Source organism: Musca domestica, unplaced genomic scaffold (genome assembly GCF_030504385.1).
Source record: "Musca domestica strain aabys unplaced genomic scaffold, Musca_domestica.polishedcontigs.V.1.1 19, whole genome shotgun sequence".
Classification (NCBI taxonomy): Eukaryota; Metazoa; Arthropoda; class Insecta; order Diptera; family Muscidae; genus Musca; species Musca domestica.
Genome location: NW_026712245.1, coordinates 2,741,387 through 2,757,454, shown reverse-complemented (window position 1 = coordinate 2,757,454; position 16,068 = coordinate 2,741,387).

Here is a 16,068-nt window from a genome sequence, read left to right as displayed (position 1 = left end):
CACAAATCATACAAATGACCGAATTCAGCGTAGAAGCATACAATTTAAATTTGGTGAAAATCGTTAAAGTCTGGTTATAGCTCCCATATGTATGTTTCCTCCCATTTGGCGTTTAAAGCCCTCACTTTCGTAAAATGTACTCTACAACAATCATATTTGGTGGCAGATATCAGATACCGTTTAGAAACACCTCTGCCAAATTTGATCGGTTTTTAAGTATTTGTCAAAACCTGACCTAGAATTTTGAGGGGGAATATAAAGTGTTTTCCAATATAACAAAATTTTCCAAGAAAAATACCATTTTTGCGACAGATGATAAGGTGTTCATTTTATAAAAAAAGGATGACGACCACAAGATCTGGTCTTGACTTTCTCATGCTATTTAACATGAACAAATCGCAAATTGGCTGTATCAGTAGCTTCGCTAATTCCATCTTAGAGGTCTTGAATTGACGCTGACGTAGACTGAAGGTATAAGTCGTAAGATGTTAGATCTAAAGATCTCTGTGATCAAATTGTGAGCGTCTCTTCGAGAGATTATACGGCCTGCAAAAATGTTCTGTAAAAATACAATGGTAACGTTGCTTGTGTGGCACGTAGATCCGTCTTGTTGAATTCCGACCATAAACAATTAATAGTCCCCTCTCTTTTCAACCAGCTCCAGATGAATTTTACGTAGGACACAAGTCTGTATGCAGAATTCGCTGTAATGACATTCGAGAAATGTTAAAAATGTTCATACTTGGGAGATTTATTTAACATTTCGAGCTACAGAAGCAATAGTCTCAGGTGATCCTGGACAGCGTGAACCGGTCACTTCTTAGGAGTTACCGTTGGAATGATGCAATAACGGCACCATTTTATACCTAAAATACATTTATTTTTTTATTCCTTTATTTCCTTTTTATGCCCTCCACCATTCCATGGAGGGTATATTAGCTTTGTCATTCCGTTTGTAACTACTCGAAATATTCATGATAGACCCTACAAAGTATATATATTCTGGATCTGCTTAAAATTCTAAGACAATTTTGCGATGTCCATCTGTCTGTTGTAATTACGCTATTTTTCGAACGAATTGAGATAGAAGGCTAAAATATTGTATACATGTGTATTTTCCCAGTTGGCAGGTTAAGTTCGTAAATGGGCCATGTCGGTCCACGTCTTCATATAGCCCCCATATAAGGATGCCTCCCGGTATTTTTACGATTTATCATTCCCCTGCATTGTTTTAAATTTCGTATTTGAAGATTTTAATGAGCCTATGACGAATGATTAGTATTACAGGTCCGCGTCTTCATATATAAAGTAGCTCATCATAGAAACGGTATTTTTCGGAATTTGTTGACATTTTTCGGAATTTGTTGAAATTTTTCAAGTTCCTTCCAAAAGGTGGAGAGTATTAAATGTTCCGCCAGGCCGAAATTAGCTGCTTTTTTACTTGTTTTAAAAGAAGAATGGTAAAAAATGGAAGGTTTTAAAATTTGGCATATCAAAACATTTGTAGGCCCCTACACAAAATAAATACCCCTCCCCAAAATAAATACCACTCCTCAACGAAATTACATTACCCTATATAATTATTCAACATACTTTCTTTGCCACTATAGCTTAGCCGTAGAATGTTTTCAATTCTCATTAGCAAAAGTAGGTGGCATTTAATGGCTTTTAAATGAGACCAGAGGAAATGAAAACTAGACCAAAAATCTGAGTAAAGGCTTAAATATCGATCAAGTGACAAAGTAAAGGATTAAATTAATGATTTTCAAAAATGTTGAAACCCTTTTTCAAAACACTGCACTACAAACTCCATCAACATGCTTTCAAAACTCTCTCAATGCGATCGTACATTCGCGCAATTCGTTTTGGCCGAAATTAGGCCAAAAGATTTGGAATACCCAAAAATGTGCAAAATCTACAAATGCAACGCCCACTCTCAAAACAGATTGTCATTGCTCGCTGTTAATCCTTTGACTTAGCTGAAGATTACCGAGAAAAGGCTTAACCAGGCTTGACTAGCCGCCACCCCTTTTTTCCAGTAACGTCTTCTTCGTGGTGTTTGCAAAATATTTTTGGCAATAAAAACGGCTGCGAATAATGGCCGGCAAAGAGTTTTATTGTCTGCAATTTGGATAAGTCATTTTCCGGCATGACTTCTAGAATCCTTTGTTCCTGGTTTGGTAGCACAGCAGCAGCACCGAAAACAGAACAGGTAGGCCAAACTCGTCTAACTTAACTGGTTGACGATGTCCAGGGCAAGAAGTACAACAACAATGTGGCAAGGAAAAAGGGATAAATGGGCGGACGGACACTGGCTTAGTCCTTCAAATCCTTGTGCAAATCTCCTTTTAACACTTTTACAACCCCGTGCACAATCCTTTAATGTTTAAGGTAAAGGGTACACCTCTTTCTGAAACCTGAACTGTAACTACTCGTTCAGTCGTTCGGCCGAGTCACTCCTTTCGTTGGTTGGTTGTCTCGGTCAGTAAGACGAGTGGTGACCGAAAATCGAAATGACAGTCCAGCCAGCCATCCATATGTCTTGTAAATTTTTGGGAAATGCAAAAAACCGTTTGCAATGACAACGGCCCATCATAAAACTTAAAGTCGCGGATTAACTAGACGGATTAGATGACGGTGAGTCAGCCAGTCTGTCGGTAGGTTTAGTGGTACAGACTTACCGAATTTTATTGTTCATTTTTGCAATTGAATTTGCGCTGTGGAAGTTTTGGCCGGCGAGTTGTTTTGGTGGGTGCGTCTATCCTTATTTTGTTTGTATACATTTTTCATGGCAGTCTTCTCGCTCTCTCACTCTCTCTTTCGCAAGAAATAATGCCTGATTATAAGACATAAGTTAAGAGGTCGTCACTTTCATTCGTTTGAAAAAGTGATTAAATGCATTTTTGCACACTTTTTCTCCATAAATTTGCTACCGGCCTTGACTTTTTGTTCGTCACAACCTTGTCGTGTTGTCGTAATTTTTGTCATGATTTTAGATTAACATTTTAATAAATTTCCCCAGAAAATCTGTCTGTCGCTACTCTTTTTTCCTGTTTTGTTTATCTGGTACTTTAAAGGTTTGTAATGCAGAGGACTTTTCAATGTTACCAAGTTCGAGGTAAAAATAATTTAAATTTCACATTTTTCCCAACAATTGCAATGACATTGAGAGATAGGTCGAAGAAATGTTTATGAAAAGCAACAATATAAATTCGTACAAACATTTAAAGATTTTCTTATTTTTAGAATTGGCTCAATTTAAACATTTAATAACTTCCAACATTCACAAAGTATCACATTGGAAAATTTGTCTATAATTTGGTTGAAAATGTGGTTAACATGAGGTATCCTTATATCGGGGTTCGGGTCTATATGAAAACATGAATTTTTGCCACAATGCGTAATATCCATTGCGAAATCCAAATACCAAATTTGAAACAATTATGATGAAAAATTTTACACAAATCATTAAAGTACCAATTATGGATACTTATCATATGTAGATAGTTTTCTATCAGAAAAGATTCCACCTATTGTCAACACCAGAGCACAGATTTGCTGAATTTCACTCGGGAGCGAAACTTCCTTTTAAGGACCTAAAATATGTTCGTGATCAGTCTAAAATAGATTTTATCCAAAATGTTGAGGATGTGCTTATTTCTGTAAATTCGAAGTCCTCAAAGATGTAATCTGTGAAGCTATCGATAGCAGAGGGCGGCCACTTTGCGATTTGATAATGCAATATTTTATAAACAGGGAATGTCATAATGGTTAATGTCGGTGGGTTTTAAACACCAGATCATTGGGTGTCGATTTTCAAAGTTTATTTGAAGAACTAAGCTATTTTATAAGGACTTTGATATCAAAGTTTATTTTTTTCTTAAAAAATTGTTTTGATTTACTATCAAACTAACAAGTGCAAATTTGAACAAATTGTTTTTGGTAGGGTCTGCCAGTGCACGTTTTTTACAAACATTTTTGAAAGACTAACTGTATTCGAAGAGCCTGAAAATTTGTTATTTTTATAAATAGAATATTTGAAACATTGTTAAGAGAGAGAGAGAGATATTTTTAAATATACGATTCAATCTTCAAGAGTAGAGCTTTTTTGAACGATTTCTGGCAGGGCTTCTGGATTAAACAATTTTCAATCAGACTCCAACTCCGGCTTTTACTATAAAAAACTGATAGTTTTATATCTTTTCCATTGATTTGAAGGCATATTGATTTAGTCATCCGGACAGAACACTTAAGTCCCGTATCTGCAAAATTGGTCCTTCAACATACCAATCAATTGGGTACCACATAGATATATCTGGATACTTAAATATATTTCAAATCGGGGGTATTGTTTGACTGTTTTTGATCAATTTGAAATATTTTGTGATAATCTTCAAAAGCAATAGATTTATATTCTAACCCCACCTATATGCAAAATTTATTTAGGATCGGGTGAGAATTTCGACATGGACAGACGGAGGGGTGGACGGACATAAATAGCTAAATCGATTCATATATAATATCCGATTCGATTCATATATAATATATGTGCAGGGTATAATAAAAATGTTGGAACATTGCGATTTTTGGGGTTTCGTCCTATTTTCCATTTTTTTAATTATATCAATATGATTCCAAAAAAATTTATTTGCCAATAATTTCTACTCCTCATTAATCTCCAAAGATTTGGTCGACAAAAAAGTGGGAAACTTTCAACGATAAAAAAACAAGCCCTGAGTCGGAGCCTAGTTAAATTTTCGAGTTCGACTCCGATCCCAGCAAAATGTCCGACTTATGAAATCCGTCTCCAATCCCGCAGCCCTGTTTTCTAGAAGGACTTTCAGACCTTCAATTTTTATTTTTTTAATAATAACATTTTTTGGACTATAATATTAACCTTAATGTTTGAAGGAATATCAGACCTTCTATCATAGAACGTTAGAATGACAACCAGTCCTTCAATTATATAATTTTTTTATACTTTTTACTCGTATGTAAATTTTGAATGTTTTTTATAGGGACGTATATTTCAAAGACCGCTTCAAAGACTGCCAGATCTACTAACATCATTTTATTGGAATATTTTACAACGAGGGGAAGGAACTATTTTAAATGACATTGACAACTTCTAGCGTGATAGAATATTGGTGGAAGTCGGACTATGGGAGTTTATCTGAGAGATACTTATGAATACTTTCCTCTGAATGAAGTCTTGTAAGAAAAAGTAAAAACATCATACATCATCATCTTTTACATAATTTAGATTACGCAAAATTCTCGCCATAAAGCCTGCTATGTAAGTCCAATACTTAAATTGAGAATTTTTTTGGAAGGCTGGCAGAAAAGTTTACTAACACAGGTTAAGTTAAAAAACTGCAACAAAATCAAACGTCATAATTTTTAGATTTTTTTTTTTTAATTTTATTGAATGAAAGCTAAAAATGTGGGAAATAGCATCAAATTTTAGAATAAGTTTAGATTTGTTCGAATTGGTCACATTTGGTACGAATTATGGCCTTCAAACGGCCAATGAAACATCACACGCTGCCCGAATGTTGCTTTGTGGTATTTTGGCCCATTGCCGGCGAAGCGCTTGCTTCGACAATTTGGTATTTTTTAGTACCAACCTTGCTTTCCAAAACACTCCAGACACAATAGTCCAACGGATCCTGTATCCGGAGATTTTGGTGGCCATTGTGCGCTGGAAATCAAGCAAGAAAACTACGTTTTGTAACCATTTTGTTTTCATATCGGAGAAAACAAAATTCGACAGTTCCCCACTTTTGGCCAAGCGGAGCAACTCTTTAGCTTTTTTGAGACTATTTTCTTTCTGTTGCGGTGTAAGTTTAGTACTTTTTGGAATTTTAATGGCTTGACCCCGAGCTCATTTTTCAATATTTGCCGAACGGAATATTGCGATATGTTCCACTAACGAGGCATTTTTCGGCCACTGCGACGAGGGTTCCGATCAAATCGCTTCTTTACTTTTCGAACGATTTCTGCTGATGTTGCTTTTTCCGTCCACTTCCTTGCCGTCGTGCTAGATACCAGCTAGCGATGGTGTGAGACACAAAAGATTTATTCACATTTAAATGCTGGAGTGCTCTAACGACAGTCACTTGTGGTTTTTCAGCCAAATATAAGGAAATCACATTATCACGCTTGAATTCCATCACGAATGCCTTTTTTTTTCTAGAAAATGTTCACCAAAAAACTTTTGTATTCTTGTAACCATATAATGAGCTGTCACTGGAATAATTTTAACAGCTGTCGGACGAGTGGCTTAGAAATGACTGCAGTCTGAAGTTGGTTGCACTTTTTTTATTTCACCCTGTAGATATATTCTCCTTGTAGCCAAAATACGAAATGAGATATTCATTGTATACGAAATTTTTTTTGGCTGAGACCCCTTAATTTGGGAACAAAAATGCCTTTCGACAAGTGTTCTAAACCTGTGCCATGTAACTCTTTTGCCAAAGTGCTTGGATACGTGACATGTGTGACTGGGCCTGCTGACACAGCGGCATAGAATAAACGTTGGAAAAATATATGTAATCCTTTTGACATGTGTAGCCAAGTAGTAACATCAAAGCAGAATTTCATCCAGAAGAACCTGAACAAATTATGCGGCAAACAAACATCAACAAACACACACACACATGAAAAAAAATAACAAACATTGCAACACATATGTTTTCCCCCAAAGAAAAAAAAAACGACAGAAAAAACAGAAATTCCTTAGAGTGTCCTCCAAGTTTCCTGGTTAATTGTTAGGCGCAAACAAACACACATACACACGAAGGGCCTTTGATCGGCAACAAAGTTACTCTTTTTTGTTTTTATTTAAACTTGGTGTTTGTTGTTTTTGAGTTATGTGACATGTAATTGTTACTACTCTTTAAAGACGGACAACAACAAGAAAATCAGTAATGCACAATGAATGATGGACGCACAGGAATGAATGAATGTATCAAGGCAGGGGGATAAAAGGAATTGAGCCGGCTTGACTTTGTTTGGCTGCCTAATCGGACATATGGATGCGCGTTCGGCTGACATATGGACAATGGTAGCTAAATGCCGACTGGCCATTCAAATGGTCATTAATCGCTTGTGTTTGTTGTGTCAATAGCAGTGCATAATCAGTGTCAACATGGCTAAGATCAATAGCAACAACAACAACAACACCAGCGACAATTGGACAACACCAGAAACGAAAACAAACAACTAATGACAATTTTGTAGTTCCCAGCACCATGCGGCACACGTCTTTTTTATGTCTTTCGCTCTTCCTCTCTCTCCCGATCGCCAATCCTACTGGATGCTGTAGCAAATAAAGACATTTTTTTTTGTCGGCGAGCGCGTTCGTTTGTTTTTTTTTTGGTCCAGAATCTATTTGATCATTTCCTGGCTTACAGCCATAACTTTGACGTAAAAACCCAAAATATTGTCTTCCGCCAAGACTTTGAGCATAAAGTCGGCACTCTCTCTTTCTGCCTATCTTTCTCTTTGGGTAATTAGCGGCCGCGCTTAAGCTATGGACCGAAGACCCAATGCTGTTATTTTAACAAATTTATGAAAATTATTTGCGCAAACAAATCTGGTAATCAGTCAAGAAGTCAATTTATAAATCCTGGAAAATCTGGGATCAACAGGCAACCAAAAGAGAGAGAGAGAGAGAGTAATTAAATTGTGTGGGATTTTAGATACATCTTTTTAAAACGTCATTTAGTATTTCGGGCAGTAAATTGAAATTAATGAATATTAAATATTAGCATTGTCGGATGAACAGGGATTAGAGATATTTAAATGATATAGCATGGTATTTGGCTAAATTAAGGTTTATTTAAAATGTCATTAAGTAAAGTTTAATAAATGATCTTTTAATTTAAGGAAGAAGCTTATGTTAGATGACTTGATTATATTTGAATCACTCGCGAATTTGTCAACCTCATGCTATTTAAAAATGGTTAAAAGTTATAACTAAGAAGTTGAAAAGTATCAGTCGGTACCCTCCCCAATAGTATGGAGGGTAAATTAAGTTTGTCATTCCGTTTGTAACACCACAGCATGCGACGATTTTTTTTAAATTTCTTTCAAGTTTCCTATTTGGACTATGACTTGTCTGTGCAGGTCCATGTCTTCGTATAGACCCCCATATTGCAATAACTCACTAAATTCGGTATTTTTATGATTTTTAACAATATTTTTCAACGAATTTTTTAATATCCAAATTCATTCCAAATGATGGAGGGTATTCAAAGTTCGGCCCAACAGAAATTAATGCTTCTTTACTTGTCATACTTCATCTAATACACATAAAATATTGGTATTGACCAAATTACAAGAACATCGGACATTTATATCCAATTTTATTTTATTCATCTTGAGAGAAACATTTAGATAAGTATTGAAAATTGTGACCCTTTCTGGGTGATGAACCAGAAAGGGTTCGCAGATATATACCATCTTCACAAAGAAATCTTGTGTTAGCAAAAGTGTTTGTATGTGTGAAATCTGAAGAGAGTTGGATGCTTATTTCGCAACCTTTCAGAGTTTTGTTTTTTCAAAAACTTAAGCCTGTGTGGGAAATGGTCCGATCTCTTCCGTCTTTATAACAGTTTATAGAAATATTGATATGTTCCAAGTCAGAATGGAATCATGTTTCATGAGGTTCATGGAAATTCAAAATGTTGATCCTTTGTGCGGTAGGTACCAGAAAGAGTGGACCGATATATTCCATCTTAACACCAGATCTTGGGGTTACGAAAAATTTGGGATGTGTGAAATTTGAAGACAATCGGACTATTACATCACATTTTATAAAAGTTATAATTATTCAAAATGTTAACCCTTTGTGGGGGAGGTACTTGATGGAGTGGACCGATATTGTTAATTTTCGCACTTAACCTAGCACTAACATAAATGCAAGGTGAGATGAAAAAACTGCAACCAACTTCAGACTGTTGTCATTTCTAAGCCACTCGTCCGACAGCTGTTAAAATTATTCCAGTGACGGCTCATTATATTTTTTACAAGCGTACAAAAGCCTTTTGGTGGGTATTTTCCAGAAAAAAAAGTTATTCGTGATGGAATTCAAGGTTGATATTGTGGATTCTTTATATTTGGCCGGGAAAACCACTAGTGGCTTTCGTTAGAGCACTCCAGCATTTAAATGTTAAAAAATCTTTTCTGTCTCGTACCATTGCTCGTTACCGTGATATTGGTAGCGTAGCCCGACGTCAAGGAAGTGGGCCGAAGATAACAGCAACATCAGCAGAAATGGTTCGAAAAGTAAAGAAGCGACTTGATCGAAACCCGCGTCGCAGTGGCCTAAAAATGGCTCGTGAGCTGAACATATCGCAATATTCCATTCGGCAAATATTGAAAACTGAGCTCGGGGTCAAGCCATTGAAATTCCAAAAAGTACTAAACTTACACCGCAATAGAAAAACTCACAAGAGCTATTGAGTTGCTTCGCTTGGCCGAAAGTGGTGAACTGCCAAATTTAGTTTTCTGCGATGAGAAAACATTCGTTGTCCAGCAGTTTGCAAACAAAAAAAGAATTATCGGTTACTTGCCAAAGACGTCAGCTAAAGATGTGCACCTCCGGTTGGCCACCAGAACTCAAGCGCCGGCCATGGTGATGGTGTGGGCCGCCACAACAGACGATGGTCGCTCTCCGCTCGTATTAATCGACCGTGGCATCAGAATAAATGCGAATATTATCGCGAAAATATTGTGGAGGGTGTATTGAGCTCGTAAACATTTTGGGTGCACACCAACTGGACTCAGCACTCGCCACCTAAGAATTATTACAAAATGAAGCTCCTCGATTCATATCCAGCGCACAATGGCCACCAAAATCTCCGGATACCAATCCGTTGGACTATTGTGTTTGGAGTATATTGGAAAGCAAGATTGGCACTAAAAAATACCAAAGTGTTGATCACATCAAGCAAGAGCTTCGCCTGAAATGGGCCAAAATACCGCAGAGCAACATTTGGGCAGCGTGTGACGGTTTTATTGGACGTTTGAAGGCCATAATTCGTGCCAAAGGTGACCAATTCGAACAAATCTAAACTTATTCTAAAATTTGATGCTATTTCCGACTTTTAAAAATATTAAAAAAATGTAAAAATTATGGCGTTTGACTTTGTTGCAGTTTTTTTATCTTACCCTGTATTGTGACGTCTATTGTGATCCCAAATCTGTCTACATAAATATTATGCTGATCTAAAATAATTTCTAGATATTTCTAGATACTGTGAATCAGTTGATAATATTGTTTTGGGGCCCTTTTCGAAGAAAATCTGCAACGAAACGTATTGTTTTAGTAGTATAAGTATTCAAGTTAATTTATGAGCCGTTTTTTCTCAAATCCAGTCTGATATACTATCCTTCTCATATTGAGGCTCAAAAACTGTTCTTGATTTTTTTCTATTTAACAGAAGTCTGTCTTCTTAAATAACACATCACAGAAACAGCAAAAATTGTTTTTCATTTTGTTGGACATAACCCGCCGTGACACAGTATAACCCGCCGTGCCGCTCTTTGTTTGCCATCATTGGTAACAACTATTGTCCGAAAACTGAGACATTTTCCCTCAGTTTTCATTTTTGCAAACTATTTACTCAAAACCTTTGCGGGATTTGTAGAGAAAACAATTCATTTCATTGTTTGAATTCTTAGGTGGCTGCCTTTCGTCTTCTTGTTTGCAATATCTAAACCACATTATATGGTTTATTTAGAATAAATAGAATTTCAGAATTGATTCAAACAATTGATATCATGGCACTCTTTCGCCACGTGAGCCGATGAACATATGCCGAAAAGCAAGCCACAACATGGAGGCACGAGGCCAAATTTGTTTCAATTCAAAATCTTGTTTAGAAATACATTTATTACAACATTTCTCGGAGGAGCAGGTGATGGATGGAACATTTGCTCGAGCCATTATGCGGGTTATAGCCTTGATGAATTTGTAATTAAGGAAAACTGACATTTGTTTCATTTGAACAGAGGCAATAATTCTTTAAAATATATTGTAATATTTTACAATATAATATTGTAGTAAAGAGTCACCAGACCATCTTTAAAATGTATATTTGAAAGCCTTTAAGGAAATCTAAAAAATCATTTTAAAATTCATGTCGTAAATATTTCAAGGAGCCTTCAAAATTATTTAAAATCCTTCCTTTAAGGAATCTCTAAAAATTCGTAAAAGCGTTGTAGGACATTTAAGTAGATTTAAAAACAATCTTTGAAAAAATCAAAATCTACGTTATAAGAAGGGTTTTAAATGGTCTCCAATAATTGTTTAAAAATTATGTTGTTGCAAAATCGTCAGGCTTTATCCCTTTATTGTTGTTTTTATAAAAACAACGTTTGTTTATTAGTGGAGAACGATGGTAATGTTTACCAGGGGGTAAGCAGGGAATACCTAGGTTTCGGAAAGAGCCACCAATCCTCATCAGTTCCCTTGTTTTTTGTCTGGGATATTCTCCCCAGAAGTTATTTTAAAAAATAACTTCTATGACAAAAAACATTTTTTACCCAAGTGACGAGATCGTAAGCTCAATAGAAGAGCAACCAAAGAATTAAATAAAACTAAAATTCTTTTGGAAAGTCTTCTAAATCTTACAACCGCACTTATAAACATTTACATCTTTCTCCACTTGTTATGCTTTCGTTCAACCTGAACGAAGTAGCATAACCATGTAAGTTGGTTTTGTCTGTTACTACAAAAACCCCTTCGTCGACCGTGCCTTGTCTATTAATAGAACAGTGTGGCTTGTTTGTTCGGGATACCGTAGAATTTTTTTGTTTTTGTTGTAACAGACAAGACCAACAAGCCTCCGAAATAATTAAAAAAACAGATGGAAAGGCTTTGAGGAGCCTTTTTTGAAAAATCCTCCAAAAATTATTTAAAAATCCACATTGTAAGACATTTGAGAGAGCCTCTAAAAATTATTTCAAAAATTTAAGTGACGTACAAAAATTATTTAAAAAATTCTTGTTGAAAGACTTTTAAGGAGCCTCCCAATGTAATTAAAAACACCATGTTGAAGGGCCTCTAAAAACCTCCGAAAATCCACGTTGAAGGGCCAGTAAGGAACCTCCAAAAATCCACGTTGAAGGGCCTGTAAGGAACCTCCAAAAATCCACGTTGAACGGACTGTAAGGAACGTCCAAAAATCCAGGATTGCAGGTCTGAAGTAGCTTCGAAAAAAGATTAAAAAAAAACGCTTTTAGAGATCTAAAGTAGCTTCAAAAAAAAATTTTTTTTTGAAAATTCAAGTTTTCAGGTCTGAAGTAGCTTTGAAAAAAGATTTTTAAAAAAATCCACGTTTAGAGGTGCGAAGTAGCTTCAAAAAATATTTTTAAAAAATCCATGTTTTCAGGTCTGAAGTAGCTTTGAAAAAAGATTTTTAAAAAAATCCACGTTTAGAGGTGCGAAGTAGCTTCAAAAAATATTTTTAAAAAATCCATGTTTTCAGGTCTGAGGTTGCTTTGAAAAATATTTTTAAAAAATCCACGTTTTCAGGTCTGAAGTAGCTTCAAAAAATATTTTTAAAAAACCAACGTACAAATATCTGAAGTAGCTTCGAAAAAAAATTAAGAAAAAAAACAACGTTCAGAGGTCTGAAGTAGCTTCGAAAAATATTTTTAAAAAATCCACGTTTAGAGGTCTGAAATAGCTTTTAAAAATAGTTTAAAAAACAACGTCTAGAGCTTCGAAAAAATATTTTTAAAAAATCTAAGTTTAAAGATCCGAAGTAGCTTCGAAAAATATTTTTATAAAATCCGCTTTTAGAGGTCTGAAGTAGCTTCGAAAAATATTTAAAAAAATCCACGTTTAGAGGTCTGAAGTAGCTTCGAAAAATATTTAAAAAAAAATCACGCTTAGATGTGCGAAGTAGCTTCGACAAATATTTTTATAAAAATCCTCGATTCGAGGTCTGAAGTAGTTTTAAAAAATATTTTTAAAAAATCCACGCTTAGAGTCTGAAGTAGCTTCGTAAAATATTTTTAAAAAATCCAAGTATAGAGGTCTGAAGTAGCTTTGAAAAATATTTTTAAAAAATCTCCTTTAGGGGTATAAAGTAGCTTCAAAAAATATTTTTAAAAAATCCACGTTTAGAGGTCTGAAGTAGCTCTGAAAAATATATTTAAAAAATCCATGTTTAGAGGCCTGAAGTAGCTTCGAAAAATATTTAAAAAAATCAACGTTTAGAGGTCTGGAGTAGCTTCGCAAAATAATTTTAAAAAATCCAGTAGCTTCGAAAAATATTTTAAAAAAATCCAAGTTTAGAGGTCTGCAGTAGCTTTGAAAAATTTTTTTAGTAAAATCCGTGTTTAGAAGACTGAAGTAGCTTGGAAAAATATTTTTAAAAAGTCAAGGTTAGAAGTCTTAATTGGGTGTAAAAAAACGTTTTTTTAAAAATTCCACGTTTAGAGGTCTGAAGGGCTGTTAAGAAATATTTAAAGAAAATCCAAGTTTCGAGTTTCCAAGGACTTAATTTTTTTCCAAGTGCAAGAAGGACTCTGAGAAATATTTAACAAATCCACATTTAGAGGCTTAAGGGGCCTTCCAAAAATATTTCTAAAGGACCTTAAAAAAATATAATAAATTTGGATTCTTATAATTTTTTTTCAAGGACTCCACCATTTTCTCTAGCATCCTCTCTGTTACCTTGAATTCATAATTCAATCCTTTCATAATTTCCATTTACTCTAAAAATTTTCTCCATAAAATCTAAAATCACCATTTTCTGCTCGTTTTTCTGTGGAAGTTTGTGCAGCAGTAGTTTTGACTTTCGCTGACATTCAGAAAGTCGAAAAGTCGTTTTTGGCCTCATTATTAAAATACAACCTTATGACAAATTCGAATTTTACCTAAACTAATTTTTTCGCTAAATTCCAATAATTGTTTCTGATGCAGACATTTTTTCAAGAAACACAGGACAACAAAAAACCGCCACAAACGCTAAAAATTTGTATATTTTTTCACGCTCTAAATTTCCCAGGAAAATGTGATGTGACAAAACCATTTTAGGAAAATTAGTGGCAGAGCGGAGCAAAAAACTAGAATAAACACACAAAGAAATGTGAAACTAAAGCAGAATAGTAGAGCATAAAAAATTACACTGCCAGGCGATGGTTGGTTTTTTTCGCCTTGGTTCCTGTCTGCCAAGACCTCTTGTTTATGACAGGATAACAATGAGAGCAATAAATGTCGTCCATGCACACAACAACAACAACACTAATTGCTCTTGGGTCGTGTTTTATGGTTGGTTTTAAAAAATTGTTCCACATTTTATTAAAAATCTAAGTCAAGTTCTGCGAATTGCTCTGGTTTTTGTTGTACAACAACAACAACTAGGAAAAGGTCAGCAAGCGGGTCATAAACTATTTAGGGCTTGATTTTTATGCCGAGCAGTGGTAGTAAAAAAAAATAAATTGTTTTAAGGACTAATTTTTTTATTAGTGGTCATTTTGTAGTTATTAGTTGGTAATTGTGCGAGTGTGTGTGTGTGTGCGTGTTTGACCTCCTGGCCTGCACAAACAACAACAATGTCGAAACTGTCGAAAAAACATGCCTGTTTTGCAAACAAACCATCAGCCCATGATCTGAATGTTCTATTTTTTATGCTCTACTTCCATATTTTTTCTTCTATTTTCAGTGTCCTGCTCTCTTTTTTGGGAAGAAGATCATAAAAAGAGATAGGACATCCTTGAACACATCACAGGATAAAAGGTAAGTACTATGATTTTTTTTACATGGAAATCTGTTTTAATATCGCTGGATGGATGACCTGGATGATTGGTATTTTTATATTTATGCATTTATGACCTCACGCCTTCTTGCTTCCTCAGCAGAGGAAATAGTATTTTTTCGTTATACTTTTTTGGAGTGACTTTAAGTCGAAAATGTGGAAATTATTTCCAAGGACTCACAAATAATGAAGGCTAGAGGAGGCGGGATCAACCATATGATGTTATTTACACCATTATTTCCATTAATTTCAAAAATAATTTTGAAATATGAGATATCAATCAGCTTCCACGACAAATATATTTCTTTATAGGAAGGTACATTTTATCAATCGATTATATTTTGGAATTTGGTATATTAAAAAACACATCGAATTCCGAAGTAAGGTTATAGTATTTCTACTATTCTTATTTTAAGAAAATCACAACTGATTTGACTTAAATGAGTGATTTTTTGGTTTATGGTGATTTTATGAATAATTTCGAATCTGTAAAGAAATTTGTATCAAAGAATATCCTTAGGTATACCAGGGGTAGCTGGATGCCCAGCCTCTCCCATCCTCAGTGGTAATTTTCTGATATTTTTAAAACATTTTGCAAGAAAAATTGAGGTTTAGCAATTCCCCTCGGTATGGTTTCAATAGGCATTCCAGCGTACGTCCCCGGAAACCACACATATATATTATAAAAAATTCAACATGGCTATCTAAGGTCTAAGCAGGATACCAGTGATGCAGAGTCAATAAATTTTGTTGGACCAAACCCGGAGTTGTGAAAAAAACTCGACTCCCACTCAGACCACTTTTTTGTGATATTTAGATAAATTCAAGGTGTATATTTAATGAGGAGTAATTGACAATTATATGGTTTATAACTTTTTTCATTTTTGTTTGTGAACTAAGACGTCTATTTCAATTTCGACCTTACCTTCCTTGAAAGTAAAAAAAAAACTATTTAATTCCTTTCTCTAAAAAAAGTTGTGAGAGTGAATGAAATAAAAATAAATTAAATTAAATAATAATACCAATGCTTCTCTTTTACCCTTCCTATATATATATATATATATATATATATATATATATATATATATATATATATATATATATATATATATATATATATATATATACATATATATATATATATATATATATATATTATATTTCACATTTGGTGCACCAGAAACGAGAAATCGCAAGTACTTATATTTGGGGATAAATCTAAATTTTACTGATTACCAAAAAAATAATTACCAAATAATAAAAATACTGACTATCTGTAGGCTGTCAAAAC